Genomic DNA, 13,636 nt, shown 5'->3' with positions numbered 1-13,636 from the left:
TGAGTTAGGTAACAGAACCTAACTGAAGGTTTTCCAACCAGTGTACCTCCAGCTGTTGCAAAAGTTCAACTCCCAGCATGCACGGTCTGTCAGTGCATGCTGGGAGTTGTAGTTTTGCAACAGCTGGAGGTTTGCCCCCCAATGTGAATGTACAGGGTACATTCACATGGGCGGGATTACAGTGAGTTTCCTGCTTCAAGTTTGAGCTGTGGCAAATTTTCTGCCGCAGCGCAAACTCCTAGCGGAAAACTCACTGTAAACCTCCGCCAGTGCGAATGTACACTAAAAACACTACACTACACTAACACATAATAAAAGGGTAAAACACTACATATACAACCCCTTACACAGTCCCCCCAATAAAAACATATCGTACTGACTGTCCAGGCATGCTGGGCGTTTAGCAACAGCTGGAGGCACCCTGTTTGGGAATCACTGGCATAGACTACCCCTATGTCCACCCCCATGCAATCCCTAATGTAGTCCTCAAATGTGTATGGCGCTCTCTCATTTCGGAGCTCTGTTGTATTTCAAGGAAACAGTTTAGGGCCACATATGAGGCATTTCCGTACTCGGGAGAAATTGCACTACACGTTTTGGGGAGCTTTTTCTCATTTTACCCCTTATGAAAAGGTAAAGTTGGAGTCTACACCAGCCTGTTAGTGTAAAAAAAAATGTTTACACTAACATGCTGGTGTTGCCCCATACTTTTTATTTTCAGAGGTAAAAGGGGAAAAAAAGACCGACCAAATTTTTAACACAATTTCTCCTGAATACGGAAATACCCCATATGTGGGCTTAAAATGCTCTGCGGATGCACAACAAGGCTCAGGAGTTTTCGTTACAGTTAGATGGGAAAATGAAAAAAAAAAACTATTTGTAACCCCATTTCTTCTGAGTAAGAACATACCCATATGTGGTTGTAAAGTGCTCTGCGGGTGCACTACAATGCTCAGAAGAGAAGGAATGCCACTAGGCTTTTGGAGAGAAAATTTGTCCAGAATTGAAGGCCACATGTGTTTACAAAGCCCCCATAGTGCCAGAACAATGGACGTAATGTAATAAGGGGTACAGTGAGCATTTACACCCCACAGCTGTCTGACAGATTTTTGGAACAGTGGTCCATGAAAATGAAAAATGTAATTTTTCATTTGCACAGCCCACTGTTCCAAAGATCTGTCAAACGCAAGTCCATAGTACTCCAATTACATCCATAGTAATACAGCTTCATGCACATTTTGGGGTGGGTAACGTACCGAGCCATTTTTTTTTTTTTTTTTGTGGCTTCACTATTGCTTATGTGCCTGTTGGTGCTGTCTTCTTTCATGATGTAAACTCCGGCCTCAGCGCAGCGATGCAAGACTCCACCCACCAATGTCACAAAATGCGGGCTCAAAATTAAACATTATATTCATGGTGCGGCATAGTATGTTATTAATACTTTTTAATTTCTGAGGAAAGTGGATGGGTTGTTGTGGGATAGTTGGAGTGCAGCTATTTAGTGCCAGGCAGGCCAGTCAGGGTGTCACCCGATGCGGTACACTCGTCTGCTACTATCCTCATCTATAACCAAAGTGAGGATTATCCATTGCACGCATGCCATCAAGCATCATTTGTTTATATATGTCAAGGCACTCTGACTGCCATGTGGGGTCCCTTTTGACCTGCCTCTAAGTATTCCTTACTTATCCCTGATGAGCTACCTGCAGTAACACAGAGTAGCGAAACGTGTTGGATGTGTATTGTTTTACTCATATTTGCATAATGACATCCTAAGCTATGCTATGTTGACAACTGAATACTGTGTTAAAACCCTGGATAACAGCCACGGGTAATTTTTGCTACCTTATCCACCACATGTTATTTTCTCTTATGTAACCAACCTGTGCGTCTGTATTTACTATTGAGAATAAAGGGTTATTACCTGTTGCGGCCAAACACACCTGTATACCATATCTACTATCTGCATCCCCAACCTAGCCTAGGGTCTACCAGGAGGTTCCGGTGTAGGCCAATGGTCTCAGACAGAGATAGGATCAGATTTCCCCACCTGACTTGTTCCTTGGCTGCTCATTGAGTGATATTACTTATGCGTTTACAAATTGTCTTGAACCACCTTTATTATTATTGTGTTGAGAATTAATAAATAATTTTTCACTGGAAAATGTTTTTCTTGATATTTTTAAATCAACTGGTGCCAGAAAGTTGAACAGATTTGTAACAGATTTCTGTCTGACCACAGTGCTCTCTGCTGACACCTCTATCAGTGTCAGGAGCTGTCCAGAGCTAGCAAACCTCTCCTGCTCTGGACAGTTCCTGACGTGGACAGAGGTGTCAGCAGAGAGAACTGTGGTCAGACCGAAAAGAAAGTCAAAAAGTAGTATACAGCAGCTAAGTACTGGAAGGATTAAGATTTTCAAATAGAAGTAATTTACAAATCTGTTTAACTTTCTGACACCAGTTGATTAAAAAAAAGTTTTTTTCCACCGGAGTACCCCTTAAATGATAAGTAGTTAATTCCAATGGCTGCTCCTCAACACGTCATAGTGACAGGGGCTATGGAAATAGAGATAGATGATGCTGAGTTGCTAAAAGGGGTTGTTTGTTTTAGGCAAGCTCTAATGTTTGTTTGTTTAAAAAAAAAAAAAACTGTTTATAGTTTTAGTAAGTGCTTATTGACATCATGTTTTGGAGATATGGCAGCTGGCCCCTGCCGTACCTCTGCCACACCCATGCTGCCCCCTATTTATTTGAATGAGCCAGACAGAGTAAGCTAGTGACTCCGGTCGGCTCATTTTTGGACCGTATTCAGTTTTGTTGCTGGGTACCTATCAAAGGGTGTAAATGTAGGATCTGTGCAATGCAATGTTCAGGCGGAATGTGGGTTTTTCCAATTCTGAAAGGAATGCAAGGTTTTACTCAGGATGTCCATGGGGCCGCAAGCTTCTCATGAGAGTCGGACCCCCAACTTGAGAGCCCAATTCATATGACCCATTAGGGAACAGAGATATTTAACCGAGCAAAGGGCAGCAACAAAATTAGGCCTACCCAACCCCACTTTGTCACTGTAAAAGCATGAAAATGTAACAAATGCTATTGGTTGTAGTATATTTTTTATTATTGTAGTATATTAATAAAATGCATTAATCACATGATTTTTAATGTAAAAAATACACAAATTTCCACACCAAAAACCCAATTTCCATAGATTTTAATCAAAGATGGTGAAAAAGAAGTGACATGTCAGCACTGGACCCTAACCAGCCCCCTCCATGTTTTTTGGGCAGACATTACGCAAATTTGCACATTCAGACTGCTCGAAAATGATCTGTCGCCATAGACGGCAATGCATTTCTGAGTGGATTCCACTAAAAGAATAAACATGTACACTCTTTAGGCAGACACCGAAATTGGAACTTCCATCTCGGAAACATATGATGCAGAAATTACGCCATGTGGACAGTGCAGCAGAATCCCATTGAAAACAATAGGACTCTCCTTCAACAACATTTTCTGAGATGGATTTTTCCGCCAGATTCTGTACAGAAATTTAGATGTGTGAACATGGTCTCAGTGTTAAATTCCACAATGCAATTTTGCAACAATGTCATCCTAACAGTCAATTGTTACTTACATGCTAAGTATTTTATTAATCAATAATCCAATAGTGCATCTCTACACATACTGCTCCAATTCACTGAGCAACAAACTGGTAAAAGAAACTAAAAATCTACAACATAAATATGTTGTAAACAAGCCAAACATAGATCTACTCTGCCAATGTGACATATGGTAGCAGTAATGTTTAGTACTGTCTGCATTTAAAGGGGAAGTTCAATATTGTACCTCTTAGATGGCCAAAATGTATGCCTTTGGGCTAAAATACCATCCACAATGTGCCTAGAAAGAGAACAATAAAGATAACTAAATTGCCAAATGGATTTTTAAAAGCTGCCTATGTGGCCTAAAAAGAGCAGAGACTCCATTAAGTAGGCAGTTCATCATAATAAAGTAGTTCCCAGTTACTGACTAGCCACAAATTACTGTCTGTGATCATGTCATAGCTGAGCGCAGCGATCACGAGGACAATAAAATGCTCGCTTTACAAGAGTGGAAAAATAGAATAAAAAAGAGAACAGTAAAATGTTTATATGTTATTCTAACAATTGTAGATGAGGCCAAAGTTAGCTGTGCACAACATTCCATGAAATGTAAAATCTAATGTTTAGTATATAAAAGAGTATTTACTAAAATCAATGGAAGAACGGGGAAGATTTATCAAAATTGTCCAAAACAAATACGGTTTTAGTTGCCCGTAGCAACCAATCAGAGCTCAGATTTCATTTCTTAAACGTTTCTGGTAAAATGAAAGCTGCATTGTGATTGGTTGCTAGGGGCAACAGAGGGAGGTTTCTTACATTTGATCAAGGTGGCCCATTAAGGTTATAAAAGGACTGATGTATAGTAGAGAGTGTTCCCAAGATTACATTGATTGTTCAGTATATTCTATACCCAAAATATGTATTCTTTGCAAAAGGCGCCACTTTTAATCTTCACCCCTGTAAAGATCCCATGGCAATCAAAACTGTCAAGACACTTTACAGATGAAGGGCCATAGATTGCTGAAAGTTCAAGTTACTTCTGTAAAGGGACATGGCTTAAATGACATGCCACCTTTTTTTCACACATTTTTGGCATAAAACAAAGCCACTTAGTTGGTGCAAACTTTGACTAGACAGTATAAAAATGTGCCAGCTTATCAAACAGTCGGAGATATTGTTCAAAATCTGGCGCTTTATATGGCTGTCTAGTCTTAGTTTACACTGTCTTACAATTAAGCCGGGTTCACACCATAGAATCATTGGCTGGGGGCAACACTAGGACCATGAGGGCAGTGCTAGGATCATGTGGACAGCATTACCATCCTCATAGACGGCAATACATTTCTGGGCAGAGCAGTTTATTGTGGCCAGGGATTCAATGGTGTGAACCTGGCCTAAGACTGTTTTTGATCCTCTCCCCCACTGTTATTTACCCTTCATTTCTACTGCACACTCCTCTATAATGTTGTCACTTAGCAGTTAAGAAACCACATTTTGTCCTCCCTTTACTCCTATTAAATGCTTGCTGTGTTTCCCTGCCTTGTCTCTCTCGCCTGTATTTACCAATACTAGGCAGCGTGACAGCTTTGGTCAAGCATGCTTTAAAGAAGATCCAAGTAAACCACCAATAAGAACATTTTTGGGTATGCAGGGCACTTTTTTAGCTTGGCGGTCAGGTGGTAGCAGTAACCAGCTTGCTGTCTGAAGAGGTATACTTGTACAGGAGAATAGGGATCAAAATACTTTAATGGGGAACCCAAAGTTTATTTTAGTACGGGGTAGTGGTTTTTATGTGTATACTCTACTTTTAAGAAAAACAATTGATTGTGGAACAAGTGTTAAGCCTAATTGGCTTTATTTGTGGGAGTGGCGTGGGGTATATAATCACCCCTCTCCCACATCTGGGGGCGTGTGTTACGTTGGCGGTAGTTCTCTAGTAGTCTACCGTGTTAGTGCATACGTCCCCCCCCCCTGGAGTGTCGTTGGTAGTGTGTAATGGTTCTATCCCCCGTCCTCGCAGAGGTTGGTTAGGTAAGTGCCAGTGTGGCTCTATGTTGTTCAGCCCGGGTTCGTAGTGCCGGAGCAGGCTCACCCCCAGCTGGGTCGCTTGCCTCCTCGCGCTCCCCCAGGTTTTTTGTACCCCGGTTTTTCTTGCATGTTTTCCCCTTCCCGTGTTCCCTCACCGCTCACCTGGCCCGCCCGGTTCCCGGTCCCGAGGGAGTGGAGTTGCGCCTGCTGCCGGGCTCGGGGATCCCGTCCCACGCTCCAGATTGCGGCGTGGGGCTGCGGGGGGCGGGGTCCCCATTCGCCCCGGCGGTCGGCGTCTCTTCCGGTCACTCCTTCCCACAATACAGAGGGCGAGAGTACGCGTCCCGGCGTCCCGCGTCATCACCCCGCGCCGCGTCGCCACGGGGGGGGGGCTCCGTTCCTGCACCCAGCTCTGCGGCGCCACGGGCTGCGGGGGCGGGGCCCCGCCGTTGAGGGGGGCGGCGCCACTCCCCGGAGCCACACCATCCCTGTCATGGGGGCCAGCCGGGACGTGCGCAGGGTGCCATCCCACAGTCGGGTCCGGGCGCTCTCCCCCCTTTCCTGCTAGCTCCCGGCGTGCTTATGCATGGTCGGGTGCCGCGGGGGGGGGGGAGGCGCCCGGGGTCTGGGCTGTCGGGCCGTGAGCGTCGGCATCACCCAGGTTCGGCCACCATGTCATCACACCTGCCCCCCCCCCCCTTCCTTCTCCAAAAAAAAAAAAGGGGGGAACCAGCCCTATGGCCAGGCACATGCTGTCCCTCATCATTAATGACTATAGTATTTGTCTTACCCTTCAGGTTCCACTGTCGTTCCTAAGCCCCACAAGTGGCTTCGCCTCTCAGCTTTCAGCTCGAGGTATATAAAAAAAAAAAAAAAAACGCATATACTGATTTCACTTCTTCTCACATAGCCATCAGTTCTCACTTCTGCACGACATTCAATCATTTTGGCCAACACATTTCACGCGCTGGACCCGCCGCTGACGCGGCCCAGGGCCTCGGGCGGCCGACACCCCCGTTCAGCCTGGGCCGTTCGCGTCAGTGGGGGCCTTGGTGTAGCCCGTTGTTCCTGACTTGCTTCAGCACAACGCAACTCGACACACACGAACACTGGGTCATCCGTTATCTGACACACCCCAAAAAAAAAAAAAAATATATATATAGGGGGAAACTCATTTTTAGCCCACCACGTCACGCACTCATCACGTCAGGCACTCAGCTGCCACCCATTTTCACTATTTGTTGTCTGTCTCTGTGTATCCCCTCAGCCGTGAGCCGGATCGTGCCTATTCAGGCTCCCTCTATTCCCACAACTCAGGATACAGCAGGTCAGTGTTACAAGATAGCAGCCAGAGTTGTTCAGGTACCATCCCTGTTCTCACTAGCATCCAACTTTGTCTACCGGCACCCGTTACTGGCCCGGACAGGTTCCGACGCAGCATGTCGCAACCCTCTGACATTGAGGACACCCTCTCCGTCCCCGAGACCCCAGCAAGAGCTTCGGACCGGGGTAGCATGTCCTCCTACCGTACCTGGACAATCCCCAAACTGATGCAGGAACTCAGGAGGAGGGGCACCCCCTTTCCGGCCTCAGCCAAGAAAGGGGAGCTGTTCAACCTGCTGGGCACAGACCGGGCCCCCCCGGCGAGGCAGGCAGCAGCATCGGACCAAGCGTCCAGTGCTTCACTTTCGCAGCTCCACCCCATGATGAGCCAGGTGCTCACATCAGTGTCCGGGCTACAGGATAGACTAGAGGACATGGAACGCGCCAGGGTCACGGACACAGCCCCAGGCCCCGCTGTTCCTGTTGCTTCTACCTCTCAGGCTCCGCCTTCAGGTATGCTTCAGCCTCCCCCGAATGTTACACCCGCACACTTTATCCCGGCAGCAATTAAAAAAGACATTCTGGAGGGCAAGAATGTCAACTTGGCTCTTCTGCTGATAGCCACCACGGACATCAATGACACCAAAACCGTTGCCTGTGGCGATCTCGCTGTCACCTTCAAAAGCAAAGATGCCAGGCTTAACAGGAAACTAACAATTAACGAGTTTGTCATAGCCTTTGGGCTATATAGAGACGTCATTTGCTCAGTTAGTCCCAGTCGCAGGGAGGAACTTGATTTGTACCTCCACAAGATCGCACAAATGGCGTACAAACACGGAGGGTCCACTTTCTACGAGTACCACAAATCTTTTGCTGCTAAGGCAGCTGCTTCTTTCGAGCAATTCAATTACACGACCAACTGGGGAGCCGTTGACACTGAACTTTACTGCGAGCATTTCGCAGGTCTAAAAGCCCCCTCCTGCAGCTGGTGCGGGGTCACTGCACACACCACTAATTGGTGCCCCCTGAGCAAAGATCAGGCGGATACAAGCACCAACAGGAGCCAAAATATCTCCTTAGGCCCCAGTCAGAGGAACTCTCCTGCTCTAGACAGGCTAGGTAGGCCGGTCAGGTTTCTGGGCAAGACTCAGATATGTAACAATTTCAACCTCTCTGCATGCACCTACAGCAACTGCAAGCTTCTCCATGTGTGTTTTCTCTGTTTCCGGGCCCACCCCAGCTCCATCTGTTCTCAAAAAGGCAACCAGGCGTGACTAGGCGTGGTGCGGGTTGACGCCCTGGCCCGCATTCTAGCCAGCCACCCTGATCCCTGCTGGGTCAGATGGTTAGTTGGGGGGTTTCGCGAAGGCTTTCACACAGGGTTGGTCGCGTTGCCTCAAAGCACGTATGAATGCCTTAACCTTCAGTCAGCACTCGCTGAACCCACGGTGGTGTCAGAATTAATACAAACCGAACTTCTGAAAGGCTTTATGATCGGCCCTTTTGATGTACCCCCTTTTTCTGTCTGGAGGGTTAGTCCGTTGGGGCTAGCCACTGGGAAGTTTTCTAATAAAAGAAGGTTAATCTATGACCTCTCCGCGCCTTACTCTTCTAACATCCCTAGCATCAATGCACTGATCCCTTCCGATCAGTTCAGTATGAAATATTCCACTATCGATCAAGCCATACAGGCCATACTACAGCTGGGCAGGGGCACGTGGCTCTCCAAAGCTGACATTACCGACGCCTTCAAACTTCTCCCCATCAAGCAAGACCTGTGGCAGTGGCATGGTGTAAAATGGGCAGGCAAGTATTACTTTGCCACTAAACTCACCTTTGGAGCCAAAAGTAGCCCCTGGCTTTTTGATCAACTAGCCACGGCCTTACACTGGGGCTTACAACATGTCTCCAACTGTCACTACACTATCCACTATCTGGACGAATTCCTGTTGCTGGAACACCCTGGTCACAGTCCCTCTAATCTCAGGTCACTGCTGAGGCTGTTCAAGGAAGTTGGGGTCCCAATCGCACCCCATAAGACCGAAGGCCCGTCCACTCAGCTCACCTTCCTAGGCATCATCTTAGACACAGAGGAAATGCAAGCCAGGCTTCCCCAGGAGAAACTGGCTAGGATCCGTGAGGTTATCCAAAAAATTACAAAATGCCACACAGTATCCAGGGTGGAGCTCCAAAGCCTCCTAGGCATGATGGCCTTTGCGATGAGGATCATTCCGCAAGGTAGGTCATTCATATCCAGACTCCTGGACTTACTTCCTTCAGTTTCCGGGCAGAGGCATGTCATTCGAATTGACAGCGAGGCAATGTCAGACCTGGCCATGTGGGGTCACTTCCTGAATAACTGGAACGGAATCTCGCTCTTTGTCCCCTCAGCCACGGAAACATCCCCCTCCGTGGTTTCTGACGCCTCAGCCGTCGGTTTCGCCACTCTCCATGGCGCACACTGGCTGGCCAGTCCTTGGCCTCAGGACATACTGCTTATCCCGAATTTTCACGAAACTTCGGCCTTATTTGAGATCTATCCAATAGTAGCAGCCGCTGCCGTATGGGGTGATTCGTGGGTCAACTCCACTGTCCGCTTCAGATGCGATAACATGGCCACAGTAGACATCTTAAGGAAAGGGCGTTCTAAGTCCCCGCATATCATGCGTTTTGTCAGGAAGTTTGTCTTGATCGCTCTTCAGCACAATTTTCACTTTTGTGTTGAGCACATTGAGGGTACTAAAAACACAGCAGCTGACGCTCTGTCACGAGGTAACATGAAGCTGTTCTTTCAGGTACACCCAGAAGCAGACATCGTCGGGGTCCCAGTTCCTTCAACACAGTATCTCCAGATGGACTAACAGACTTCATCACAGTGGCAAATTCTTTAATCAGACAGTCCCTTGCACCCAGCACCAAACGGGCGTATGACGCAGCTCTAGCCTCTTTTTCCACGTTCATGCACAAACAAGGTCTCCCTGCCACAATTTCGGTTCGTTCCTCTCTTGCTTATGTCGGTTTCTGCCATTCTTCTCTTCACCTCTCCCACAACACCATCAAGCTTCACTTAGCAGGGTAACAACACCATAGATCCTTCTCACATCCCGACGCACTTTCTCTACTGTCCACTAACCCTATTAAGGCGGCACTCAAAGGCATCCTTGTCCTGTCACGTCCCAAACCACCCTCCCGTGCACCAGTCACTGGCGACCTTTTCCGATCCATGTCCTCACTCCTGGACACTCACCTGTTTGGTCCCAGACTCAGCACTGTCATCAAAGCAGCGATCTACTTGGCCTTCTACGGATTCTTGAGGCCGGGGGAGTTCACACGCTGCGGTCGAAGGTCACGGGGTCTTCTCCTGAGCCAACTATCACCGCACGGGGCAGGGTTTGCACTCACTCTGTCTTCCACCAAAACCTGTAGATGGGGAGCCACCATACGCTATTTCCCCACTTTTCACCAATGGTGTCCGGTCCTGGCCCTCACACAACTCCTTTCCACGTTCCCTGGACAGCCAGCGCACAGCCCTCTTCTGCCGGTCAATGGGTCAGCACTCTCCTCTTCACAGTTCACCAAACACGTGCGGTCCCTTGTCAGAGTCCTGGGACACGAGCCTAGTGGCATTTCAGGTCACTCGTTTAGGATCGGAGCAGCCTCTGCAGCGTCTAAACACAATGCCCCTGCACACGTCATCAAGAAGTTGGGGTGCTGGAATTCTGGCTGTTTCGAGTGCTACGTCCCTGACCCGTCCACCGAGATGGCGGGGGTGTTTAAAGTGTTGGCTCTGTAAATTCAAATAAAACTCAGTTGTACCCTACCTCCGACTCTTTGCCCTCTATTAGGCATACCCACGATCGCGGTAATTGGGCACACCTCATCCGCTAGTTTTCCCTCTTAGGTCCTCTAGATGGTCTCCTGTTTCCAGGTCGGTAAGTACGGTCAGTATTATACAGTTTGTACAGTTCCCACTCTAGGCTCTTGGAGCCATGACCACAAGTGTTAAGCCTAATTGGCTTTATTTGTGGGAGTGGCGTGGGGTATATAATCACCCCTCTCCCACATCTGGGGGCGTGTGTTACGTTGGCGTCACCCACCCAGCCCTCCCTCATTTCTCATAATTCCCACTAGGGTATGCCCTCTATCAGGCATACCCACGGTCGCGGTAATTGGGCACACCTCATCCGCTAGTTTTCCCTCTTAGGTCCTCTAGATGGTCTCCTGTTTCCAGGTCGGTAAGTACGGTCAGTATTATACAGTTTGTACAGTTCCCACTCTAGGCTCTTGGAGCCATGACCACAACTGACTTAAAGGAACGCTATCAGCTGCAATTCATGTACTTAACTGCTGACACTGTTACATAGCTTTTGGGACAAGGAGACATATGGTAATTTTCATAAATCAGTCTGTGCTTCCATAACATAGAATAATGCTTTTAATGTCTGATGCCAAGTGTCAAAGAGGGGTTTCCAAGCCCCTGAAGTGATAAGAGCTGGAATACCTCCCACTTCCTGGCCCTATCCCTGCTAAATTGACAATCAGCAGGAAGCCAAGCACTGTTTCCAAATGCCACAACGGCACACCATTTGTATACACAGGGCTTGGCACCGAAAGCTGAGCCCTGATAGTGAATCATAGATGTGAAAGGAAACAAAGAGGCATTTTCAGCCCTTAGCACTTCAGGGGTTGGGAATGCCTCTTTGACACTTGGTCTCAGGAAATAAAAGATGGAGTGGTAGTGCTCGACTCCCACTTCACTCACTCAGGGGACACGTGACATCCATTCCTATGATAGTAGGGTGCCCGTTGGCTGGATCCCCACTGATCAAAGAGCTATGGTATATCCTGTGGCTTGGTGGCAAGTTATAATCTTAGGTTAACTCCTTTAGATGGCCATACATTTCTGACAAAATTTAGGGTATTTGTTCTGTCCTCCCAATACACAGTCAGTTCAGCATACGCCAAACATGGAGGCTTATGAAATGTAAACAGTTCTTTATATTGCTTCCTTATCTGTAAAAATATAAATTCTGTCCCCTCCTTATATGCATTAGTGCTACTAGTGTTGTAAACTCTCATAGGAAAGAAAAACTCCTGTATCGAGGCATTTTAAACTCAAAACTATTTTGTCTTGATGCTGAAGGTAATTTAATGCTAAAATTATATGCTACAATAAGAAGAAAAAGCTGTCTGATCCTACTCCTTCAAGGTCTGCTTATAATACAGCGGGATCACTTTACTCTGACTTTAAGTATATATTACGGATCCTCTTTCACAGTACACCTTACAGCAAGACCTAAACAATGCAATTCATGCCCTTTGAACAACAAAAATAAGGGAGAGCGTGTACACACCAAGTGAATATAAAGCAATTTCTAAGGAATTATAATAGTGAAAGGACTAGTGTTAATTGTCTGTTTGTTCTAAACTACTCACACTTGGCCCAACCTTGGCCAAATACACAAATATCCTCACCTGCAGCACTGTATAGGTCGGGAGATTGGTTGTTATGTCACAACCTCACATTGTGACAGTCATCTACTGACTTCTAAATACATCCCTGTGAGTCATCTATTAAGCAGCTAGCTATCACGTGGCCAGTCAGAAACCATTCTAAAGGAAAATGTTCTTTGTAGGTTTAAGGATTCTGTATTTGTTGGGCATAGACTATCTGGTATGGTTTACTTGGGTATCCTTATGACTCCCGTAGATTTGAAATGCAGCACGCTTGATCCCTGCTCCATTAAAACAAGGCACATAGGACCCCTTCTTGTGATTAATGGTGTTCCCATCAGTGGAATCCCTACTGATCTAACATTCACAAGCCCTCTCTGTATATTTCCCATTCCTGCAGAAAAGCTAACATTCAAAAAGCCAAAACATTGATGGTGTATCCTCAGGATAAGTTTGGTAGGGGTCGGACTCATGGCCCCTTATCAATTTCCTGTGTGAAGCGGTCACGGCACTCAGTACAGTAAGCATTGCAGCCTCTTTGATGTTCATATCAGCTCATACTTGCAATTGCTGTACTATTTGTATTAGTGACTCCAAACGCTGCATCATTGTTGCACTTTTGACAGGCCATCAGTTTTTAAAGGGGTACTCCGGTGAAAAACTTTTTTTTTTTTAAATCAACTGGGGCCAGAAAGTTAAACAGATTTGTAAATTACTTCTATTAAAAAATCTTAATCCTTCCTGTACTTATTAGCTGCTGAATACTAAAGCGGAAATTCTTTTCTTTTTGAAACACAGAGCTGTCTGCTGACATCATGAGCACAGTGCTCTCTGCTGACATCTCTGTCCATTTTAGGAACTGTCCAGAACAGCATATGTTTGCTATGGGGATTTCCTTTTACTGTGGATGGTTCCTAAAATGGACAGAGATGTCAGCAGAGAGCACTGTGCTCATAATGTCAGCAGACAGCTCTGTGTTTCAAATGGAAAAGAATTTCCACTGTAGTATTCAGCAGCTAATAAGTACAGGAAGGATTAAGACTTTTTAATAGAAGTAATTTACAAATCTGTTTAACTTTCTGGCACCAGTTGATTAAAAAAAAAAAAAAGTTTTTCACCAGAGTAACCCTTTAAAGGCTAGATAACTCATCTAAGGCCACAGTTGGCTGTAACTTTAACAGATTTAAAGGGGTATTCCGGGAAAAAAAAATTGTTTAGATCAACTGGCT

At 46.4% G+C, this 13,636-nt stretch overlaps 1 protein-coding gene across 4 annotated transcripts in view; it reads right to left on the bottom strand.

The window, feature by feature from the left end:
* The window catches only part of CREB5 (cAMP responsive element binding protein 5), a 616,745-nt gene that overhangs the window by 474,750 nt on the left and 128,359 nt on the right, over window positions 1-13,636 (bottom strand). The window contains exon 1 of one of the 4 annotated variants that reach the window (XM_056519875.1): window positions 12,429-12,447. The exons of the other annotated variants lie outside the window; for them this stretch is intronic. The gene's annotated coding sequence lies outside the window, so the exon portion shown is untranslated. Of the gene's footprint in view, window positions 1-12,428; window positions 12,448-13,636 lie in introns of those variants that run through there. 4 annotated transcript variants of the gene reach the window in all.

The sequence above is a fragment of the Hyla sarda genome, chromosome 5 (genome assembly GCF_029499605.1).
Source record: "Hyla sarda isolate aHylSar1 chromosome 5, aHylSar1.hap1, whole genome shotgun sequence".
Taxonomy (NCBI): Eukaryota; Metazoa; Chordata; class Amphibia; order Anura; family Hylidae; genus Hyla; species Hyla sarda.
The sequence above is the reverse complement of the archived record's forward strand: the minus strand, read 5'-3'. Positions and strand labels throughout refer to the sequence as shown.